The sequence below is a fragment of the Bemisia tabaci genome, chromosome 8, assembly GCF_918797505.1.
Source record: "Bemisia tabaci chromosome 8, PGI_BMITA_v3".
NCBI classification, from domain to species: domain Eukaryota; kingdom Metazoa; phylum Arthropoda; class Insecta; order Hemiptera; family Aleyrodidae; genus Bemisia; species Bemisia tabaci.
The window spans coordinates 23,856,856-23,882,519 of record NC_092800.1 but is presented as its reverse complement, the minus strand read 5'-3'; the positions used below and the strand labels follow the sequence as shown (position 1 = coordinate 23,882,519).

General features: G+C 40.1%; 1 protein-coding gene across 1 annotated transcript in view; it reads left to right on the top strand.

Moving 5' to 3' along the window:
* The window catches only part of LOC109032551 (uncharacterized), a 246,731-nt gene that overhangs the window by 21,356 nt on the left and 199,711 nt on the right, over window positions 1-25,664 (top strand).

Genomic DNA, 25,664 nt, shown 5'->3' with positions numbered 1-25,664 from the left:
TTTGTGTAATCTTTATTCTCGTTTGTGACATCCACAAGCCGCGTTGTCTCTATAAAGGAACTCTACTGTCTCCGTTTCCTCTCTAATTCAATTTGTTCCTTGCCGTACCCCCGATTCCCCGGTGCATTCAATTTATGATCTTTGCCATGGAGATGTTGCATGTGTGAGGAATTTTCGATTTGACTGTTGATTCATATGTAAAAGTTCGCGAGAAACACGATGGTGCTACTGGTTTTTTCGGAAATCAACTCCCAAGCTCAAAAAAGCTCTCAAGAATTGAGGCCAAAATGGAGGGGATATCCCACCCTACCCTGAGAGTCCACGTCTGCATCAAGACAAACTCTCCATACAAATCTAGGGAGCAAATACATTGACAGGGCTGCCACTTTATTTGGGGACTCCAAAACTGAAAACACGGCCACCCTGCTAATGTATTTGCTCCCTATCTTTGCATGGAGAGTTGTGTTTGATGTAGAAGTGGACTCTCAGGATAGCGTGGGATATCCCTCCATTTTAGCCTCAACTGAGAGCTTTTTTTGAGCTTGGGAGATGATTTCAGAGAAAACCAGTGGCACCATCGTGTTTCTCGCGAACTTTTACACAAGAATCAGCAGTCAAATCGCAAATTCCTCACACATGCAACATCTCCATCGGTAAAAAATGTAATCTTTACTCCCGCTTACGACTTTATGAAGGCCAAAATACGGGAACCAATCAGAAATAGTTTTACATCGTCGTTACTCTCAGTTTAAAGGGACTCTACCTGCTGGTAGACTTACGCGTGGCGCCCTGTGGCGCCACGGGCGACGGGCACTGTGCGCCGCCGATGCGTTGCAGATAGCCGTGCCCCGAGGCATCTTCCCACGGCGGGGGCGGAGCGGGGCCCGGGGGGGGGGGGCGCCGAGCCAAAGTCCGCGGGGCTCGAGCGGGAACCTTGAAAGGGAGAATATGCCCGAAATATTTTCCCGATGGGGCCAGTCTCTGCCGAGCCGCCGACCCGCGCCCGCGAGTGACAGTGTCGAGTGTGGGTGAGCCAGAGCCCCGCGATCCGCCACGGCCGCGCCGAAGCAATCGAAAGTCGGGGGTGGAATGCCCGCCGCCCGGCCCGCGAGTGATAGACCCGCGAGTCCGTGACGCCCGTTTTTATGATGTATGGACTCGGGTCTCCTCGACCTAGGAATTAGTGACGCCTTGCTTTACAACGTATTTATTGGATACGCCTATTTGGATATATGCCTCTTGTAGTGTACTTATTGGATACGTCGTCATAATATTATCATCGCTCCAGCATTTCATTTCAATATAATTTTTTTTTTTTTTTTTTTTTTTTTTTTTTTTTTTTTTTTAAATCTTATTCAATATAGTGACCACAAGCGTAATGACGTTGGTCTTCAGCTTTTCCGCTATGCATTCTGGGTGCGATCAATATATCTCAAATTTTAACATTTAGTTGATTTACTGTGGGGAAATCTAAATTTCAGTCTGTAGATAAATCATTGAAGAATTTTCGTGCCGAAAATCATCTTACGAAGTCTTAAAACAAAGTCGAAAGTACTGTTTCCAGGAATCAACCGTCGACATCGATACATTGACATTGGTTGCAAAATGAGAACAGTACTTTTGACTTTAATTTAAGTTTTTGGGGGGTGATTTTCGGCAGAGCATTCTTCAATGATTTATCTACAGACTGGAACTTAGATTTTCCCAAACAAATTCACCTAAATGTTAGAATTTGACATCGATCGTGCCCAGAATGCATTGCGCATGCAAAAGCTGAACACCTTAAGCTAATAGTATAAGTGGCGTGACGTTCTTTGCAGTGTATTGATCGATCTGCCATTTAAACCTATGGAAAAAGATCAATAAACAGGATGTTCGCAACGAGCACCTTAATAATCGATTCTTTACCACAGCTTCAAATGGGGAGATATCGACTATCGATCATGCACGCCTCGTCACTAAGCAGTATTACACTGTCAACAATTTTGGAGTGAAATTCTGTGCCGGAGTCGATATAGTGCTCAAAAACCCCGAATGATATGATTGCGTAGTGGAATTTTCTCTCCTGACGGAGTGACTTACACCATTGCGGAGCGGGATCTACTCTTTTTGCAGAGTGTTGTTTGCTTTTATGTTGTCAATTTCATTTCGCATTAATGTCATTCGGGGTTTTTGGGTGTTGTATAGACTCTGGCACCGAACTTTGCTCCTTGATTTTTAGGAGTGTATATGCAACTGTATGTACAGTAAAACAAAGCAAACTATAACTTTTGACCAATGGTCATACCTAACTTCAGAGCTATTTTTTTGTTCAGCGTCTACACAAGATAGTGCTAGGAGGAAATGAGTTTGGTTCTTATGATACACCTAAAGTTTCTGGTCTGTGAAATCGAAGTTTTCGGTCTTATAAACTGACTTCGGGTTCGGTGACTAAAATTTCGTTAACCTTGCTAAAGCTTTTTTATTTCATTATTTATTCATTTCTTTCAAACTTTATTTTAGTGAAGGCTTTTGAGTATGTAAATCGAAGCTCAGTTTTAATGATCGAAATTTGAGCCGAAAACTTTGGCATGTCATATGGACCGCAGTTCGATTTTTTTAACTGAGTACTTTGAGCCAAAGTTGGAGAAATGACCAGAAAGCATGATGGAATCAACCATAGACGGCGAGATTCCGGTGAATTAACGGTGATCAATCCGCGATGTGAGGATAAACAGTCATTCTTATGGAATGAAACATTTTTATAGAGGATTTATTTTGCAAGAGCCATCTTACAAAAAGTCTCGCAGAACTTCGTATCCTAAATTTTTTCAACGGAATCCGTACTGAATTTGCTTTTTGATTAGTATCAGATGGATGAATAAACACATCAAGTTTGTTTTCCCCGGTTACGAAATCAGCGCAATTCAGTATAAAATAAGGAACCCGAACAGAACCAATTTTTTTAGATTCCCAGGTGAACCACGTCCAGCAGAAAGGAATTATGCCACATCAGCTATTGCCAAAAACTCTGCAATTTTATTTTTTACAAGGGTACGTTAATGCGGATTCCTTTGATAATTTTAAGGAATGTGCTTTGATATCAACTATGTAGAAAATTCGTTGAAATTTGCACAAAAATCCGCACAACCATTTTCATGTAAAAAATTAAATTGTCCAATAAAATTTGGCAGTAGCTAATGTGACTTTGTTCCTTTCTGCCTAACGCGGTCCATATATTTACCGCAGGACCTAAAATTCACCAATTTATTTGCAGCTGCATTTCCTTTGGCGCTAACTTGTTCCAATAAAATCTGCAATATTTAGACGGTTATGAATTGAGGGCATTATTATAGCTCCCGAAACATAGGTGTGTCGATCCAAGGTCACTTTCCCAACAATATAATTTACCGCAGCAGAACTAACATCCCTAGAAACGTTCTTCTTTTTTTTCTGCGTCATTCTGGCAAACTTTTCACGATCATCGGTCATTCCGACCTCAATTAAGATAGAAATGCCTAGTGTCGCGTTGATATCGGACACACGCTGCCATATTCTGTAATTTGCATTGTCTCGAGCAAGCCAAGTTGAAATCGGACGATGTGAAGTGGCAACAACGATCATGAAGTTTGGCACCTGCCCATTGACAGTATCCCGCCACCACGTGAAGATTTAATTCAATACCCTGTTCATGAACGGCTCATTAATACAACTAGGGATGATGGATTTTCGAATAAAATTAGCACAATTCATGGTGAAAACCAAGAGTTGGGATAAGGGAGCATTTCCAAATACACTTGAATGACTACAATACATGAAAATAGCTGGGGGTCGCAGAGATCGACCTCGTCGGGGGCTTAAGCGCAGCATTAAGAAGCGCCATTATTCTTCTCTTTTTCCCTTGTTGGCCCCGCTATGTCACATCTCTTCCAGATTGACCATTCTATAATATTGTCTCTGCTCTCTCGATTACAAGTAGAGCACCTTTATAAGCAGAGTTTGGCAACTGAAGGTTCCATTCGTGATTGGCTGAGCCATCATTGGCCATTTACGGAGCTCTTAGAATGAAACAAAATGGCGGACGTCACATGCAGACCATTGTCAAGGGCAGATAATGCGGTTTTATTTGCATGTGCGACCGTAAAATTTACTCCAATTCTGAAGGTAGACGTATCCCCCTAAGTTTTGAATCCAATACCAGGGCCGGATTAAGGGGGTGGCCACATGGGCCATGGCGACAAATTTAGGGGGGCGGCATTTTTTGCAATATTTTTTAATGTAGGTATAAAAAAAATGGGATTCAGAAAAAAAAAATTATCAATGAGAAAAAGGGACAAAATCTCTCTTTCCTGAGAGTACAGCAATTTCTAATTTTGTTGTTTTTTGGTGATACAAGAGACAGCATCTTTAATTGGTCGAGTTAAGAGAGGGACTAAACGCGCAATTTGGCCTGAAGCTCAGCGCAGAGAGGGATGATGACGAGGACTTGAGATGAAAAGGAGAAGCCCTCGGGAGAAGGAAAGGCGGCGGTCGGCATGTAACACATATGCGCCTACAAGATTGTATGAATACTTCACGCATTGCGTCAGACACAGTGCGGTCAGCAGCGGTCGGCGTGAACCGCATAGCGCCTACAAGACTGTAGGAATACTTCCCGCATTGCGCTAAATACAGTGCGATCAGCGCAGAGCGGCGGCGGAAGTTAAAATTATTAAACCACGTTTATGTTCGTTCTTTCTTAATTTTTTAGTTCAATGCTTATAAATGGAAGGCCTTGTCCACAAAGAGATAGGTTAACGGGACTTAACTTTCGCGCCAAGTTCCGTGAACTTTTGCTAGTAGTGTTGACAGGGCTTTCGCAAAAAATGTGTCTAACGCGTTTTATGCACCCCTTTCCCTCCGGCACGTTCACTTGATGGTTTTATTGATCATTCAAAACGAATGAGAAGGGGGCGGCCAAATACAGGCGGCCATGGGCGGCAAGTAGGTAAATCCGGTCCTGTCCAATACTGTGCATTATATTTGAAAACGGCTTCTTAACTTGGACCATGCCATAATATAGATTAGGTAGGTATTTACCAACCTTACAAGTTCAAGTTACCGACCGAGGTTGCTAGGGGATAAATGTCAAAGGTTAGCAAAAACCCCTTCTCCCACCAAGACTCGCCGCCATTTTTATGGATCCTAAGAGCTCCATGTAACCAGTGTTCATACTCTCTCTATAAAGGTATCCTAATTACAAGTAGATATGTAAGAAAAATTACACACAAAGAATTACAAGTTCACAGATGCAAAGAGTCATATTTTCGCTACAAAAAGACGACACAGGATGCGAAATTCAATTCATAATTGAATGAAGCTGTAGTTTGGATGAAATTAAGGTCATTTGACTCCAAAAGTTAAATGTTAATTATAATTATACTGACCATACTTTAATTTCGGTGTTGAAGACATAATCAGACGCATTGCTATTACTACTAGACATCTAGGCAGGTTGCTAGATTTCCCCGAATTGAGAAGTAGCTTGGAATTTCCAATCGCAATTATGTGCGGAACTATACTTTTTTGGGGGAAGGGGCACAGAAAGGGGTTTTTAAAAAAAGGAATCGGAGGGGGGGGGCACAGAGAGGCAACATAGGGGTCAGGTTATATGCTTTCAGCTCCAAGAGGGCCTCCAAATGGAGGAAGGGGGTACACAATTTTTTGCAAAATATATTTCAAGAGCAATTTTGAGCTGTTCTACCAGAAGAACCCCAAAGATGAAAGAAGCGCCTCGCAGTCATTTTGCAAAATCTGGAAAAAGGTGAAGTACAATGTCCGGGGAGAGGGGAGACTCTCTTGGCTTCCCTCGTAGGCGGATTCAGACAATTGGAACGGGGGGGGGGGGGGGAGTAGGTCTGGGAGGCATCCCGCGATATTCAAAAATTTAAAGCATCTGATTTGCAATAAATTAGAGTGAATTTCGTCATGAATTACTATTAAATATAAGCGTCTTCCCTTCTTTTTTCTCTCCGACACCTTTTTCTCCCTCCTTTTTTTGGGCGAACGGGGGGGGCATAAACCCCTTACGCCCCCTACGAACCATGGATCCGCCTATGCTCCCTCTTTTTCGCTTATGCTCGGGAGCAATATTAGAGTGCTTTCTATGATCTATTTTACGACCCAGTTTAAGCCTTCCGGATCATAGTGTTCCTTGTTTATGAAAACCCCTCTACTATAAATATGGACAACTCTGTCCCGGCGCGGCGAGAGAGCACTGATAGCATCTCTCTCGTTTGTGTACAATTTTCCCTTCAATGAGGCGATCCGAGTTTGCACCGTGCACGTCGTTAGCGGGTGCGATTGTGGACGAAAATAAACTTTCGACCTATAAATCCACACGTCATGAAAATAAGTAGAGCCTCTATCGAATAAAGCATCTCTGTTTTGATCGTCTCTCTGTACTCGCGGCCGAGCGGTTACGGGCAGTCTTGCCGTCTCGCCCCAAAATTGCAGATTTTCATTTCAAACATGGGAATGAGTACTGCAAATAGGAAAAACAACCTATTGAGGTGATATTTTACGGTTGAAATCCGTCGTTTCGTGGACGAAGAAACAAGTTCTCCCATTCCATGTCCGACAAATGTTCCGGGATTCGGAACTTTTTTCTTCCAATCTCTCCCACTCCATGACCATCAAAAGTTCCGGGACTCCTTTTAGATTTTCTCAAAAATTCTGAGATAGTTCCGGGAAACGCAACAGATCCAGAACGTTTCCGGAATTTCAAAAGTTCCGGGAAAAATTCAGGAAAATCTCAGAAATTCCGGAATTCGGAACTAGTTCAGGGAAATGAGAGCACTGGAAGAAGCGTAACTCCATTTCAAAGTTGCGAAATTGACTCAAGCAATTCAATTTTACACACGAATGTTCCTGTGCAATTTTTGTTGAAAATTTTCTAATTTTTGCATAAGATCAGAAGGAACATCAGCAAAATTTTAAGTCAGAAATTCCCAAAATTCTCCCGGTAAAAGTGCAATTTGTGCGGGGAATTTGGCAACATTGAAATGTAGTTACGTTCTTTCGCGAGAGGAACGACGAATTGCACTCAATTGAGCATGTCTGAAATTCCCGAAATGTACGCCGAAACACACAATTTTCGTAATTTTCAGCACAAAACCGCATATGTGGGCTTTTCTCCTCCAACCACTGGCAATCGGGTTCGCTCAGATAGAAGAATGTATTAAGAAAGCACAAGCACAACATAAAGAAAAGAAATCTCGCACACTTGCTCCATTTTTCTCACTTATAATTTCAATCGATTTAAAGCATAGATAATTTTGCGTTTATTATCTGAATAAGGAGAAAAAAAAAAAAAAACTTTGTTAAAACAATTGAAACCATATCCGTTTTTCACATGCAAGAAACATTTAGAGGTATGTACCAGTTTGCAAGGTTGTTTGTTTCATCAGTATAGAGTTTCTTACTTCTCGCTTTGGGTAAACCTGATTACCAGTGACTAAAAAGCCCGAAGGCACGGTGAAATTAAAAATGCGTAAGACGGACTGCGTAAGTTGTGCATTTCGGAGGGTGTTATAGACATTTGGACTACCATTTGTCAGAAGGAACTACTATTTTTTTCTCAGCCATAAATGAACCTATCTGTGTGGAGAATCTAATGGCGCAAATGTTATTTCTCCAACGAGTCAGAAATGGTAGCTTCTTATTGCAAAATGAGGTCCCCCTTTCGATATGTCTGACTGATTTTCTCAACCTACAAAATGTCTACTCAGATGACTGTATAGCACATAACATATGCAGTAGACCTACTATAATGTAGACGGTTACGCCCAAAATGGCAAACATGCTGAAGGGCAGCGTTGTCAAACTGAACACAGAAATTACTTTTCCTGAAGTTAGTTTCATGGAAGGTTGCAAGAATTTCCTTCCGATATGGCAGGTATGTTTGTGGGCCGCTGCGGCTATTTTGATCAGACATTAATTCTCCTGCCTTATTCTTATATTTATACCGCGTCTGACACAATTAGTTCGGAATACCTGAAAATGTTGACCAGTGTGTCAGCGCACAAGTCAGTCAACCGGGTAATTACAACTATCCCGCGAGATTCGCGCGAATTTTAAGCCATGTTGCCGGTTGGCATTAAAAAATGCCTCAAATTCCTCACATAGTCACGAGGTCGGGCATCGGGGGCGGAACATTCTTGATACATTTTCTCAGCGTGTTCAATCCATGCCTCTCCTTCCACATTTTTGTTCGATGAGAAGAATCCAACTGTTTTCAATCTCTTAATATTTTATTATGAGTTTTCTGTATAAACTATGCTCTAATTGACTCTGCAAAAATATTTACCTATAACTTTGTTTTTGATAAGTATATAAAGGAGAGTGCAACGATATGAACGTTATGAAATGCAATTTTACTTGGTTGTGTACTTTACTCAATGCAAATAAGACAGATTCTCTAGATTACATCGTCGGATCCAGCAAATTGGCAATATTGTCTTTTCTCCATTTAAACCCATGGAAATGTGCCGATTCTTGGATGGGCCAGGTGCTCCGACAAGAATCGATTATTTTTCATAGACTCAAATGGAGGAAATCCGGTGTTGCCAAATTGCTGGATCCGCCTCTCATCGGACCAAACGATTGTCGTTGATGCTGCGTGGTGAATAATTATATTGATAATTCCTGCCCCTTTTTTACGAAACAGATGGCAATGGTAAAGGAGCGTTTATTATTTTTGACACCTCCTCTGCCAAGTCCCTGCATAAGATTACGACATCAGCTTATCACTCCTATTTTTACGTACTTCAGAAGGCTTCTCATCTCGTTTCTCCTTTTTTTAGCGGTGGGTGGACAGTAGGCGTCTAAATATCTCGACTCTAAGACTTGGTGAAAATTATTTTTAGCGGACGCAAAATAATTGCAACTCCCCAGCGCATGGGAAAAGCGCAAAAAATGGCCATAAAATAGGAGCATAGGAAGATCGCGTCCATCATTCAGTTTCTGTGCTTTCTTTATTGAGCTTTATACATAAAGGGTCGATATTCTATCGATTATTTAGTGTGGGTTTAATGAATGTTCGTATCAGTGGTGCTGTGTAATAGAATCTTACTATGAACCATGTTTTGAATTGTCTTAAAAAACTAATTTACATTCACAAGTTTTCCTAATGTAGCTTTTTTTTTCATTTTTATTCACCACGGTATTAATACCATGCTTATGATATAGGCATACATTTAATAAGTATACGAAATTTAATGAAATACTCGAAAGTGCACCCCCCACCCCGCCCCTTGTTATTGACTTTGTTAGCTCTCTGTGTGTGAGTCCAGCAGAACGCTCCGTTTACAAACAGCAGATTAAGTGCTGGAAATTCATTTTTCAAAAGTTGTATCGAAATTTCCAAAATAAGGACACGGGTAATGTACCTCAAAACTAGTAGCAAATATTGAAGAGAACAGGATGACTAACAAGTGTAAATCTTAATCACCCATCTGGACACGTAAACTTGGGTCAAATCGTGCGATACAACTATTCGAACGCTCCGGAGCGCGAATTGCATAACCTCCCAGATGAAGGAGAAAAACATCTCGCTGCAATCCTTTCTTGAAGTTGTAGTTTTTTAACTCTCGAAACTGAATCGTCTTACTACTCACGCTAACTTTCAAGGTTTATTCTTTGCATCTGATGGGATTACAAAATTCATATTTCTTCCTGTGGCTAGTGGCACCACCAAATCAATTTTTATTTTCAAATTTTTGGAAACTACAACGAAAAAATAGGTACTATGATCTGACCCTGAAGATGATTAAAAATATGCAACCATTCTTAGTAGTTCATTTCCATGTTCTGTTAAAAATTACATACCAGGATTGAACATTACAGTATAAAAGGCAAAGAAGGCACTAATTTTTAATTGTGAAAGATATATTTCAGTGGCGTGCCGTGCTTTGCTATATATCCGGTGATCGATTAGGTGAAGTGAAAAAACAGCATCAAGAGCCATTGCACATTTTCATCAAATCCTAGACTTTAGAATGCCGTTTTTTCTCCGTGGAGTGTCCCATCGCTTAGACCGATCAGATATTGAAGTTTAACCCCTTTCCTCTTCCTGAAGCTTAACGAATGCCAAGAAGGTGTCTTGGTTTCAGAGAGTTGGCAAACTTTGGGAATTCTCCAATTTTTATTTTTCATGAGTGAGTACATTGATACAGTTGGATCACTCACTTTTAATTGCTTCTCGCGGGCACTTACACTACAAAGCCTAACGAAAGTTCCGACACCGATATTTAGTACACTTCTCCTTCCAATAAAGAAATGAAAGTCTCATGCGCAGTAAGGCTCTAAGTGCTGAAATGTTTGATCTTCGGAAAATACGCTCTCGCACTTTACTTAGACCAGTATTAGTGGTTTTAAAGTGAAAATTTACTGCATGACGGCGTGAAAAATTTTACAACCCAATTTTATGACCACTTTACGGTCCACTTGGAGATCGTTTAGAGAAAAAATAAACTGGCATTGGCTGAACAGTCATCAGATCAGCGCCTTTGGAGAGATGAGAATAATCTATATTTTTGACGCAAGGGGTATTTGTCTCAGTTTTTTTTTTTTTTTTTTTTTTTTTTTTATTTTTATTTTTTTTTTATCACAGATATACGTATTAAAATTTAATTAATGCATACTACCTAGCAATGCACACAAATCTTTGGTGCCTTAGTTGGTATAACTCTGTGGCTCTGAATCTGAATTTAGATTAGACTTTTTAACGCGCGGAGCTCAAAAATGTACAAATGTCTTATGCAGGTCGTGAAGTTCGGTGTGAATTTTAAACTTTCTCGATATAACCGTGATTTTTTAGTCATTTTCCGCATGCTAAATTTTGCAACCATAGTGTCAATGTAGAGACTCAGCTCTGCTATCTCCCTTGTGGTACAAAAAGTCACTTTTTGGTAGTCAATGCTAAGTTTCATCTAATGATGACCGATGTCCAAAGAGTTGAGTAATTGGATTGCATTTTACAATTTTGGATTGAAATATACGGCTCAGTTTAGGAACGATGTATGTGCCGTTAGTTTCCCCATACTAGATGGGGTTTTTGTGGATGGACTAGAAATTGTAGCTCCTACTTGCAAAATGTAGTCAAATTGGTTTAGCGATCTCAAAAACTCGTCTAGCAAAGTGCTCACTACGACATTCATCAATTCGCAATTCGGAACCGCAATTTCTGATTCATTTGTAAAAGCACTTATTTGCTTATGTAATCTATAAAGGCACATACGTTGTTCCTAAGGTGAGCTGGAAAGTGTAGTCCTCCATTGCGAAATGTAGTTTATTTGGCGAAGTGAAAGCTCAAAAAGTTTATTGATGATCATTAGGCGAAAAAAAGCGTTGACCTCTAAACCTAACTTTTGCCTCAACCGGTAACATTGCTTATATCGTCACCTTCCGGCTGAAGTATCACAAGCGCAACGCGGCGTTTAAAAATTTCAGTCGCCATTTTATTTTTTTACAGAGAAATTGTTCAACGAAGCTGTCCGAAAATTTCACTGAATTTTCTTTGCGCTGCCGATAAAATTCATTGAACTTTTCAAACGGATTCAACCAACAATTTCTCTGTAAAAAAATGAAATGACGGCGGAAATTTTTAAGCGTCGCATAGTGCTTATGATACTTTTGCCGGAGGGTGACGATGTCATTATTGCGGGGTGTCTAAAATATATCGTCTTTGATTATAACCGATCTAATCTCTCAGATAAATTCGACTTTCGACCATTAAACGTGTGTGTGAACGAAAAGAAGTGATCGGAGCCAATCAGTGGTTCGCAATCCGTTTCGGGGACTTTGACTGTGTTGACGCGATGGATGTGCGATCAACGTGGTGCGGAGGGAAGTGAGAGGTGATCAATGGGAAGCAAGTGCTGCAAGTGCTCGAATGGGAAAAGTGAAAACGGAAATGGGAAGGAGACCGCGGAGCAAACTGCATCGTCTGTCTCATCTACAGGGTAAGCAATCGGCTCTTAGCCTCATCCAAGCATGTCTGAGAAAATCACAGAAAGTAATAGTTACTGAAGTAACATTCCGGATATTAAAAATCTGCGCGACAACTCTTAAATGGACCCCGTTAAGCAGAAAGGAACCAAGCCGCATTAGCTATTGCTAAATTTAACTGGGAAAGTTAATTTTTTACATGGAAACGGGTGTGCGAAATTTTGTGAAAATTTCAGAGAATTTTCTGCATGGCACGAAGAAAATTCCTTGAAATTTTCAAAGGAATCCGCACAAACGTTGTTTTTTAAAAAAATTAATTGCCCGGTTTAATTTGGCAATAGCTGGTGTGGCTTGGTTCCTTTCTGTTAAACGGAAAAATAATTCCGATTGATTCCGATTACAAGAAATAATACCATGATAAGAAATACCATGCATCGTCTCTTGGGAGACTTGACTACAGAGAAAATTTAGAGGAATACTAAACGTCATTTGGACTATTTCTGCCAACGAAACTATGTGCATTATGACGTGAGCTCTGTTATGCATATATTCTTAAGGGTCTCAGGGCTCATGTCATAATGCACTCAGTTCTGTTTGGCAAGAATACGTCCATTTCTCCAACGGAAGTTGCTAGTTCGCCAAGACCGAGAGCCCAATCAAAGACAGATAGATCTGGAGGTGATGACATCCACGGTTAAATCCGTCGTCAAAAAACTTTCGTGCGGACCGGAACTTATGAATGAATTTGATCCCGCCCACAAATTTCATAAACATTGATGCCGATTTTCAGGCTATTTTCTTGTGAGTTAAGGTAATATCGGACAACACTCTCGAACACAGCAATACTACTCATGTTTAACGCGTTTTGCTGGACTTAATAATCCAGATTCAATACTAATAGGAAATAATTCGTATGTTTACGAAATGTGACTATCGTAGTAAGCAGTCGCAACAGCTCGACGTAAATTCAAATTTAGATCGGAATACATCCGCTGAAAGTATGAGAAAATTAATGAACCCTGTGATTCATGAGAGCAGTAAAGCACATTTTCCGCACGTGATCAATTTTTTATTTCAAATTAAATCTGGGCTTGCCAATTTTATCACAGAAACAACATTGGTATACCAGGCACACTAACTTGAATTTACTCACCTCTCACTTTTGCAAGACATCAAAGTCTTCGATAGTGATCAAATTCATTTAACCATGAATATAGTTTTGCGTGATATTGCTGAGGGGTAGCAAGAAAACTCGATTTTATTTCAAGAAAAAGTATCAACTTTAATTTTTAATTTTTCAAAATGAAATTTCAAGGCATTCCACGAGGGAATAGTATGTGTGACCCTTCCCCTTTGAAGTTTATACCATGACGGTGATAGTCTATTTGCGTAGTTTATGGTGATTTTCTAACCTTCTCCCGCCGACCACCATAGTTGAGCTTGTATGCGCATTTTACAAAGGGTCATCCAGTTGGTCAATTAACCTTTATAATATTTCTTATTTCGTAAATCAAAACAGAGACAATTGGTGAAACCATCGTGAAGCCATTATTCTCAGGTTATTAACGCAACGCAAACCTTTTTGAGTCCAGTAGGAATGAAGAATAAATGAATTTTTCAGAGTTCTCCTGGATCAAATTTAAGTTTTATTTACGTTAAACAGATGATTTTATCGGCTTCACGATGGTTTTTATCGAATGTTTGTATCTGTCTTAATTTACAGCGGAGCCATTTCCCAAAACTAATTCCGAATTTTGGAACTTTTGCAATTTCTCGGAATTTTCGACATTCCCGGAATTTCCAGCTATTTCCGGAATTTTCTCGGAATTTCGGGGTTTTTTCGTCTATTTGCGTGATTTGTCGATCAAATTCGACGATCCATGGAAATAAATCCGGGCGTATTTCGAAATTTGTCTCGGAACTTTTAGAAATCGGAATCAATGCCGGGAACGCATCTTCAGTAAAATAAAATAGCAGCATTGTTATTTTATTTTAGAAGGTGCACTGGAAAAAAAAAACACATTGGATCTAGAGTCCAGACTCTTGAAAACATTGACAAGAAAAAGGACTCTTGATTCAATCAGATTTAAGCTGAAATCAGAAGGAAATCCGCTCAAATTAAGAGGGTTGGTTCTTGATTTAAGCTTAAATCTGATTGAATCAAGAGTATTTTTTCTTGTCGATGTTTTTAAGATTCTGGCTCTGGATCCAATGTGGTTTTTTTTCCAGTGAAGGTGTGAAACACAGATTAACTCCCTGACCTGGACCACCTTATACCTAAAATTCAACTAGGTACACAAGTATTTGGACTACATTTTGCAATTTGGAACTATGAATTCTAGCCCGGTTTAAAAACAACGTAAGTGCCATTTGTTTCCCTATACACATAAGTGTTTTTTCAGAAGAGCCGGAATTTATAGTTTCGAATTGCAAAATGCAGTCTATTTACTCATCTTAAAATTGATGTTGTAGGTTGAGACTGAAACTTTCGAGTTGCATAAGGCGGAAAATATTTCTGTTCGGCCGCATCCAACTCAGCGGACTCGACTGGAGTCATGGAGATTTGTCTCTTTTTCCGAAACCGCATTCCTGTAATCCGTCACAGTTACGTTTTTGAAAGTATGAGTGGTTACTGAAGCGCCATAAATAGGGTTTCTCTCGAAATAAAAACTAGGCGAAGCGCCAAACGTCTGCGCTTCCTGACCAGACAGCTCAGATCCTTCTGGGAATTTTCAATAATGCGCGGCTACATTTCCAACTTCTATATTCCCGATAACGCCCGGCGGAGCGAGTGTGTTCACCGCGTCGACCAGACGAAAGGGAAACTTGAAATTTTATTGTAATTGCGGTAACTCCTCGACACTGCACTTTGAAGTTGTGCCATTCGAGGCATATGAAAGAGGGTCTGGTAGGCACATGATGCTAATGCATTCTCTGAATATTAATCGATGACATCCCCTCCCCTCTCTTCTTCTATCTCCAGAGGCGGATCCAGCAATTTGGCAACATCGAATTTCCTCTATTCAAATCGATATTAAATAATAATCGATTCTGGTCGGAGCACCTGACCCCTCCAAGAATCGATACTTTTCCACGGGTTTAAATGGAGAAAAAACAATGTTGCCAAATTGATGGGTCCGCCAACGTCTATCTCTGAGCTTCTGATCTGTTTAAATTCGCCTTTGAACCTACTAGGTAGACGGCAGAGTCCACGCAAAATAAGTTTACGCACTTCTAGACTGCGATAGAAGATCGTGTGTCGTCAATTTACCAGTGAAAGTAACTGCAAAAATCAAGATGGTAGATCTTTTGTTTCAGTCAAAAATTGCGTAAACTGATGTGGCGTGAACTTTACTACCCCTGCTATCGATTTGCCCTAAACTCTGAGATGTCCTCTCTAGCTACACTGGAAAAAAAAACACATTGGCTCTAGAGTCCTGACTCTTAAAAGCATCGACAAGAAAAAGTACTCTTGATTCAATCAGAATCTAGCTTAAATCAAGAACCAAGCCTCTTAATTTAAGCGGATTTCGTTTTGATTCAAGCAAAAATCCGATTGAATCAAGAGTATTTTTTCTTGTCAATGTTTTCAAGAGTCTGGACTCTAGATCCAATGTATTTTTTTTTCCAGTGTAGGGAAGAGCGAAAAATTATAGGACGGTAGCACGTGGTGAAAAAATAATATTTTGACAGTTAATGCATGGTCAACGTCGTCTATCGATATAAATTTTATAATTTTCAAACATTCCGGGAATATCCTGCGTTGGCTCGACGCTCTGACAAATGAAAACAAACGCGCGCCAAGATTTGATTTATATTCTCCGTGAGCCTCGGTTCATATTCCTCTGATTCCCTCACGTGAAATCCACGCTCATCGTTTCTATGTCAGCGAACCAATCAAAACATAAGGTACATTCAAAATAGCATTACATAAAGCCAAGTTACAAGTTTACTTTACGAGTGCGTCTCGTTATTCGACCTCAAAATCGACCGAAGGCCCTTCATAAGATACAAGTGCGCACTGAAAAAAAATTCTCGGCGTTTTTACCAAGGTCCGTTGGTACCTTTACCATCTCACTTTTTTTTACCAATTATTGGTAATTTTACCAAGACAGACTGGTAAGTTTACCTAAAAACCGGTATTTTTACTGTTTTTTTCAGGTAAGAAAACCACTTTTATTGGTAATCAATTCCCGGTAACTTTGCCATTTTATCTCGGTAATTCTACCACAGTCGATAAAAAATATTGGCGTTTTTACCGAGGATCAGTAAAATTACCGAGAAAGTCAATAATTTTACAGAGATTTCTCGGTAAAATTACCAATTCCATAAATGGTAATTTTACCAAGAAAAAACTGGGATCAAATAGAACCCTGAATTCTTGGTAAAATTACCAATTCCATAAATGGTAATTTTACCAAGAAAAAACTGGGATCAAATAGAACCCTGAATTCTTGGTAATTTTACCCCTTTCTTGGTAAATACACCGAGATTTTTTTTTCAGTGCGTTACGCTGAAAACCTAATGTTTTGACCCCCTACCCTCCCTTCCCCCCATGCGACTGTAACACAAGTCAAAACTTACGTTACGCCCTGTTTGACGTCACACATCGTCAACAACCCTTAAATTGACTTTCTACGATGAATTTTGATTGCCACACTGCATCGACTTTTCATATTGGATTTTCAAAAAATCGGCTCTAGGACAGATACGAGCGTATAGTGACGTAATCCTACCCCTTCTCCACTATTTGTAACGTATTCGTGACGTAAGCTTGAACCCTTATCAATAGAGCAATTTCTCCTCATGAACGGTTCCTAAAAATATATTTTCAAACCTAAAAAATGCATCTTACAATAATTGGACGACATTTTGCAATTAGGAACTTCAATTTCTTGCTCAATTCAAAAACAACGCATGTGCCAGTAGTATCCCTAAGACGATAGATGTCTTTAAGTACGAGCCAGAGATTATAGTTCCTATTGCAAAATGCATTCCAATTTAATCGAGACGCTCTTTACCTACATCTACCATACACATTGTCAACGTATCACGGGAAAAAAGTGTTAGGGATTATCCCCTTAAATTGTGGTAATACCGGTTATAAGACATTTCGTCAACGATTTTTTTGTCCGCGCACCTGTTTTTTCCAGTAATTTACGTCCACGCGTTTTTTCGGCACGGGAGTTTTGGTCCACGTGCCAGTTAAGACCCAAAGTTAATTGACCCACATGTGAATACAAATGACAATATTGCTCACGACGTTTTTGGATGAAAATATATAATGTCTTGGAAGAATGAAGGTTTGCTTGTTTTTTTGTTTTGTCTGTTTGGTCCAACGGAGAATAATATATAGTTGAGAGTTTTGGTAAAAATGGGGGAGCGTCAATTCCACGAGACAAAATTCACTAAAACTCTACACCTCTTTGGTGTAAAAGGACTTAATTATCTTTCAAAAAATTCCCACCATGTTATACCTGAACCGGATAAACCTCTATATTTGCCTCAGCTAAAGGCTCTTAGATTTTCCTGTGTACGATAAGTATCTTGATTTATTTTGCGAGGTAAGATCTGTACTTTTGAAAGATGGCTGACATTCTCAATACGTTCAATTTCGTATAATACTGTGCGACACCTCTGTTGTGAAATAGTCGCCTCAGGCGCTGCCGCACGGCGGGCGGGCGGCCAGCGCGACACGCGCATTGGCGCCTACAAACCTAAGTGGATACTTCAAGCATTGTGCAATGCGTGAAGTATCCACTTAGGTTTGTAGGCGCCAGTGAGCCTCTCGCGCTGGCAGCACGCCGCTCCGCTCTGTTCGGTTTAATATTTATACTCGCATAGTCATCGTTTTTTAACTCCTGATTTTGAAATGTTAGCACACTCTGCATTGATTATTCTCATTTAAATTGATGGGGAAAAAATATGTATCAATTTATCAAAGGAGATTAATAATATAATGTGTGTTTTTTAAATATTGGTGGTTCCGTGTCAAATTTAATGATTTCCAAAGCACTTTATTTTTTTCTCTTACATTTTGTGCTTTTATTGTGCTGCAGCGAGGTGTACGCGCAACAAAACGCTCAAAATTTGACGTATTTGACTCTAAAAGATCGATGCACAAATGGGTTAAAACTAAAGATTGCGCGCTTCTTGGTTTTTTTTCTTCTTTGATTCATTTTTGCAGTTTCTGTCGGCACAACTGCGGCTTATTGAGCTTGATGTCGCTTGGAACAGGGTTTACAAATATTTGTCACGTTTTAAAAATATAAATGTTTTCAAAATGAAGTAATAATTTCGTAAAGAAAAAATTAAAAAAAATAAGAAAAAGTACCTATACACATATAAGGTATATTGTACATCGAATATTTTAAGGATAGAAATAAAACCATATATTCACTAATGACAATTTAAAATGATGATGCAAAAGAAGAAAGTAATAACATTTCATTTAGAAAATGAGCAACCATAACAGCACCTCCTTCTCTCTCAATCTCTCATTTCTATATTGTCAATATAATTTTCCATACCGACTAAAATATAACGCTTGGACCAAGTCACTGTTGCTTATTTTACGTGTGGGCGGAAACTACTGGACAAAAAAGGTGCGCGTGCGCGGACAAAAAATCGTTGACAAAATGTCCTGAAACCGTAACACCTCAATATGTTCGATGATATGGACATTTTCAATCAATTTTGGTAGTGCCGCGACTTAAGTTTGGGCAATACCGCAACATTAGGGTTAGTAACCTACTTTATTGGGATACTACCACAATTGCTTGCGGTACTGACATATTTAATTGGAAATTCCCATATCATTCAACAACCCCTACCTTTTATCCCGCGTAAAACTAAGTTCCTCTCCTCGCACAGGTGCCAGTAGTGTTGTAAAATTAGAGGATTTTTCCACTTTCCACCCTGTAGGACCATGTCAAATGTATGTTTTATTGTTCAAGTAGACAAGACTGTCTAAAGAGAGCGTGGGACGACCCGCCTCCCTCTCCTCCTACACGATGCACTGTCAGTGATAGACGTGCAGTTGTCTCTCGATTGTCAATGTGACACAACGACAAGTGAAGCGTGAGAGATGTTGAAGGGGGTCATTGTCATCGCAGGTCGCAAAATTATACAGCATATTATATTTTTCTTTAAGAAGGGACCAGTGTCATAAATAGGGATATTTTTGTTAACAACAGTATCCAAACAAAATATATTGACCGAATTCCATAAGAGACTTCTTTATGCTTTATTCTTCGCTAAAACTTTCAATGAAATGCACTCTGAATTCTAAAGAATGTTGCCAGTTTTGGTTTCAACACGTTTAATAATCGTGAGAAGGGGTGGCCATGTTTTTTTTTCTTTCTTTCTTTTTCTTTCTTTCTTTCTTTCTTTTCTTTTTTTTTCTTTTCTTTTCTTTTCTTTCTTTTTTTTCTTTCTTTATTGTTCATTTCTTTTTTTTCTTCTTCTCTTCTTTTCTTCTTCATATTGTATTCCAAATCCACCATCGTATGGCAGACCCATTTTTTCTCAAATGCCGGGTTGCTTTATATCTGACAAACCAGGTCTAGCTAACGCCCAGACCTTTGAGGCAACTATTCAACCTCCTGTGTGGTGAAGTTGCATACATGATCTTTTGAAGGAGAAAATTCAGGACAGAGACTCGATGCTAGCGTTTACGAGACATAGGGCGAAAGGAAAATGTGCCTAGTGAACTCACGACATCTTTTCTTTTTTATGAGCGGAAGGTTTGCATCTACGCATCTAGACACATTTAGTATCTCAGTCAAGAGTCAGTTTTCGTAATTTTTGTTTCAGAAATCGTGTTCTGCGTGAAATTTTAGGCAAGAAACATGTATCAGAGTGCTTAAATTCGTACCTAGTCTACTGGCCCATTTGACTCATACCCTATCTCGAGTGAAAACTGGGACTGGCAACCCTGCACATTAACGTTACCTTTGCGCCAACAATGGCGGAAATACGTGTCGGTTGTTAAGTGACATATGACCATCCTGAAAAACACCGTTTGCGCCGCCGCGCCGCAGCCGCGCCCAGACGCGCGCTGCAAAACTTGTTTTTCAAAATAGACATTGAATTGCTTGCCATTGGCCGAGACTTATTCAGTTATTTTTAACGCCCATGCACCAACTCAGCTGTTGGATTCGAAATAAAATAAAAATCCTGCCGGTTAGTTTGTAAGGGTTGACGTCAAGTGGACGTTGTTGCATCGTGTCAACACTCACACATATACATTGTTTGTACGTTTACACGGATATAGTCAGTGTGTTAGTGTGGTGGGCGGAGTCGATGGATCGGGGCCGGTTGATTGGATTATGATAGTGGTTTTTTGGTGTCTCGTTCATCTCGTTTACACGTTTCTACGGAAACCGAAAAGGTTTGTTTATTCTGCAAAGTGTAGCTAGAATTCGATCTTCCCAACTCTATTTTTGCACGACTCTATCACGGCAGACTTATCTGCTACACGTGACGTGATCTATGCTTTTATAATCATGGTGTAACTACGAAACAACTTATTTTGACTTCTGTGTTCCAACGTTCCCGCGCATTTCTAATTTTCCAAAATGCGAGGAAAAATGGGGCTAAATTTTGCACAATGGCATTATAGGTCATCTTCGAAAGTGCATTTACGATGTGACAGGATTTTTTTTACGCCACAAATCAATGAACGTAGCTTTACAGTTTCACTTTTCATGTATGATTCAAGGTTACCATTCTCATGAAAATTGATTACAATTTTGTCATAAAATAAAGAGATGAGGGGGATAATGTCGACTTCGTTAGTGTATCGCGCAGGGTTTCTACTGAATCGAAATTGAATTTTGAGGGGAAACCAGGGAATTTGATGTTGACTAAAATGTTTGCTTTTCCGAGTGGAAAGTTTATCTTTTTGAACATTATTAACCCAAAATTGCTTTTGGTATTGGATCGTGTAGTGGTAAAGTTGGACCAGAAATTTAAAAGACAGAGGTAGCCTTTTTAAGGTTTCAGCCATCAGAACCCCTGAAGAGTGATTGTATTACACTTTTGTGACGATTGAGTTGTAAACAGGTATTTTATGCGACCGATCAGGGAAATCACAGAGATTTTGAGAATCGAAATACTTAAAGTAGGAACCCTGAATTCACGTCCATGGTTTTCTTTATCGTTGTCATATCGGCTATGCCCGAGGTAAATCCGTCATTTTCCAGATGAAGAAACGTAACTCAATTTCAGGGTTGGCTTTCTTTTCCTTAAATGAGCTTGCTGTTTTCATATTTTCGAAACAAAACCTAGAATTTTTTCCCCCCTCTGAGAACACCGTTCGTCGGGTTTCGAACCGCATAGAGACCGACTGGTAAGAACATTAGGATGCCTTTAAATCAAAAGAAACTATATCTATTCTGACATGGCCCTGAGATCCATACGAATACATGCATTATTCGACTCATGTCACAAAGGATATACAGTAGGGCCTCGATTATCCGCGATAATTGGGACCGGAGATACCGCGGATAATCGAAAATCGCGGACAATCCGAATCTACGCAAGACGGCCGGAAAAAGTGATCGGAAAGACTGTATTTTAAAGGAATCAGTAAAGACACATACCATGCATTCGAAAAGAATAACAAATGGAAAGATGGTTTTTCCAAAGAGGAGAGGAATGACCCCGAATTTCTCCGTTCGGTCCCGGTCGCTTTCAAAAGAAATAGAAAAAGTAAAAAAAAAGTCCGCTTTATAGACCGCGGATAATCCGAATCGCGGATAACCGAGACGCGGATAATCGAGACTCTACTGTGGTTCCTTTTAATTTAAATGCGTTCATTACGTGCCTGTTACGAATGATCGTGATTGGGGTTATTGTTGTTGTTGCAAAATTTTGACGGCAGAAAAAAATGTGGCTCAGCATGTTGTGGCTCTTGTGCCTGTCAAAGTTATCAACCTTTCGAAGCTTCTTATCAAGTTTCCGACCAAGGACTCTCGGACATGACAGTTTGGCAAGGCGCGCAAGGCTAGGCTTTTCAGAACGTTGAGAGACGAATGGGGTATTTGACCTCTGCAAGTCGGCTGAGACAGCAGGACTCCCTCAGGTCGAGCACTTACAGAAAAAGACGCGCGAGACAGACAGGGCTGGGCTGATAGCTTTTTTAATCGTCGCTCTTTTGACTTCGGGGCGTAAATCCATTCTGAGATGAGTCCTCTAGCCCATATAATGTCATGCTTTCTAGATCTCATATCAAAATTAAAACACTTAGCCGTCAAACTACAAAACGTCGTAAATTACAATACCTCTAAAGGTTCCTGAAAAATTGAAAGCTGACTGTACCTATGCCTTACAGAAAATATAGTGTTCATGTCACGGAAAGAACCCTGCTGAAAACGATGATGTCGGTCCCATCCCCCATCCCATGTCAGTGTTGAGATCATGATATTAACAATATGATAGCAAGAGAGTGTCAAACTTGGTGCCCGGTACCATTTTTTACCACATAGGAGCCATGTTGTCATGAAGTCATCATGGTATCAACACAGTACCAACGAGAAAAAACGCTAAAAAATTACCCGGACTGTACGTAAAAAGGTGGAGAAAATGGTACTAGGTCCATACCATTTCCGGGGAAAACAAAGCCACGAAGTTCCAGAAATTCTTTCAATTAGAGTCAAAAAAAAAAAAACTTTTTCGACTCTAATTGAACATTTTTTTGGAACCACCTGGCTTTGTTTTCTTTGCGAAATGGTGTGGACCCAGCACCATTTCTCCACCTTGTTACACAGTACCAAGTTGGTCTGAACATCGTTCCATGTTAGTCATAGTTGGGGATTTTGACCCAGAGTAGTACCACGTTATTCTTACCATGCTGACTTCAACATGGTACCATGCTTCACTCACGAGCTCGGTCGTATTTAGGAGGGATGACTTTTACGCTCCACTTTACACGGCCCCGACTCGAGTGAGAAAAGTGGTAAATGATTGTTTACTCAAGACACTCCAAAACAATATGCATCTAATGAATCAAGAGAACACAGGAGGCTTTAAATCTGATACATTGTTTCTCAACTGTCAACTCGGATTCACCAACACCGACAAGACACCCGGCTGGATTTGGCAGACGTGTTCATCGTGTGAAATGTCCCGCCACGCCATGCCAGCCGGACGGGCAGACTGTCCACCACGCTTTTCTGGAACGATTCCATGAAATGCCGCGTGGCTGGAGGGTTTCCTCGTGCCGCAATGCGTGCATCTCGCGTCACTGTGAATGCACTCGGATCCCGAAGTGCAAGCAGCTACGATAGTGCACCGCCCTCTTGTCAGAAGCATGTGACGGGCAGGACTTGATGGTGAATCTACAAGTCGTTTTCCTAGCGTAAGAGCGTACCTCAATTTCCATATGAGTCTCGGAAAGCAGGGAGCTATACGGAAAGCAAGGCTCACGTATGCGCGGAGCAGCACATGTTCGAAATTGAAGTTTTGAGAGGAGAGACTTCGTAGTGTCTGAGCGGAAAATATTGAACAAATTCCATTTCTCGTGAAACTCTTGAAAATCATCCGCTAGGTTGCCGCCGTTGTGGAAAACCATAGAGAAAAAAAAGGTGGTGTTTGCATTTCGGGCACCTTGGAATTTTTTGATGATTTGATGACGTAGGTCGGTACAGCGACGTCCCCTTCACGCTAAACGTCGCTGTACCGACCTACGTCATCAAATCATCAAAAAATTCCAAGATGCCCGAAATGCAAACACCTCCTTTTTTTCTCTATGGTGGAAAACTGGGAAACTCGGGGGAGGTCTGGGAATTTGCGGTGACCGGAAAAGTCAGGAAATTTCTGACGCATCTACTAATCACTATAACATAATATTATCGATCTTCTCCGGTTGTCTTTACCATATTTCCTAAGAAAGCAGCGGTAGTCCGTTTTTAGAACGCGGGTCACAGACGCACAGGAACGCGAATGTCACGTAAAAAGAGCGTCAAAAATGTACACAAAAAAGTTTTAAAAATTGGACTTTCGCCTTTTTTAAGAGCACTACAAATGACGTCAGCTTAGCTTGCCTCTTCATAGGGGCCAGTGAACTCCGGAACTTACTGCTACCATAATTTCTATTGTCCCGCTTCATTCTGCCCTGAGGAAAGAGTCGTATAAACATTCGAGAGCTGCCACATTTCACCGGATAAAACATGTATTTTTGAAGAAAGTTTTGTTTATTTTTCCATGATATTCGCAGATATTTTAGATTAAATATTGAACAAAATTGTCTAACAATTTCGGGAACAAATATTCACAATTTTTCCAATAAATTCGATTTTCATTGAAGTAGAAATAGCAGCGTCTGGGGGTCCATACGTCGTTTTTCCTTAGCACAGAGACATTTATGTCCTATCTCATCAAACCGCACATAATGTGATGCATCAGCTTGACTGAAACTGTTGGCTCCTTGCCAACACCATCGTCAAAACCGTGGGATTTTCGATTCATCATGACGTTATAATAGGACTGATGTTTGGGTTTCGAATGTATTCTCTGTGGTTGGTCTTGGCGACAGCTTTTTCTGTCTCATTTCCGCCAATTGGTTTGACCGTGAGGGAGAGCGAGCTTTTGACAGGTTTCTCTTTTTTCACAGACTGTATCTTGGGCTTGTTGCTGTGACATCGCGGTATAACCAGGTGTTGCTTTTGAAATTAAGAGTAGTCTGAAGTGCATTGATTCGCGTAGCTATAATTTATTTATGAGCAATATTCTGAGCCTCCACAAAAATTATTCAAAAAGTCATGGACTTAAAATTTCAATATTGATATAACGAATTGTCTACACGTCATTTCTCCACGTTGATAAAACGCGTCAACTTCGCGAGGCATCACCCCATTATTGGTTGAAATAAAAATGTTGACGCTACGGGACTCTTGAGATGCGGATGAAATCAGGCCGGTGGAAACCATGATATCGTCACCTTCCGGCCAAAGTATCACAAGCGTCATGCGACGATTCAAAATTTCCGCCGCCATTTTATCTTTTTACAGAGAAATTGTTGGTTGAATCTGTTTGAAAATTTCGCTGAATTTTATCGCCAGCACAAAGAAAATTCAGTGAAATTTTCGAACAGATTCAACCAACAATTTCTCTGTACGAAGATAAAATGGCGGCGGACATTTTGAAACGTCGCATGGCGCTTGTGATACTTTGGCCGGAAGGTGCCGATTTATGGTCGTCTTGTGCACATCAAATGGACTACATTTTGGAATTTGAAACTATAAATTCTAGCCCGGTTTAAAAAAGACTGGATTGCATTTTGCAAAAAGGAACCACTAGCATTGCAATGTTGCTAAGATTGTGCAACTTCTTTTGTCTTGGAGGAAAACCCCGATTATCCCTTAATAGTTTCTATTTTACTCGCTAAAAACTGTAAATTTAAGACAAAAATTACCATCTAAATTTCATAGTTTTTCACAATTTCCGCAATTTTATTGCAAAGGATGTGCAACCTCATCCTTTGCATCTTAGCATCATGGCAATGGTTCCTTTTGCAAAATGCAGTCCAACTTATGTGCCATTAGTTTTCCTATGCACATAAGTGTTTTTCCTGAAGAGCCAGAATTTATAGTTCCAAATTGCAAAATGCAGTCCAAGTGATTTTGGGTCACGCCAAAATTTGGAGAAGGGGGAGGGCAGGGCAAAACGAGATTTTGACCAACCGAAACCGATAA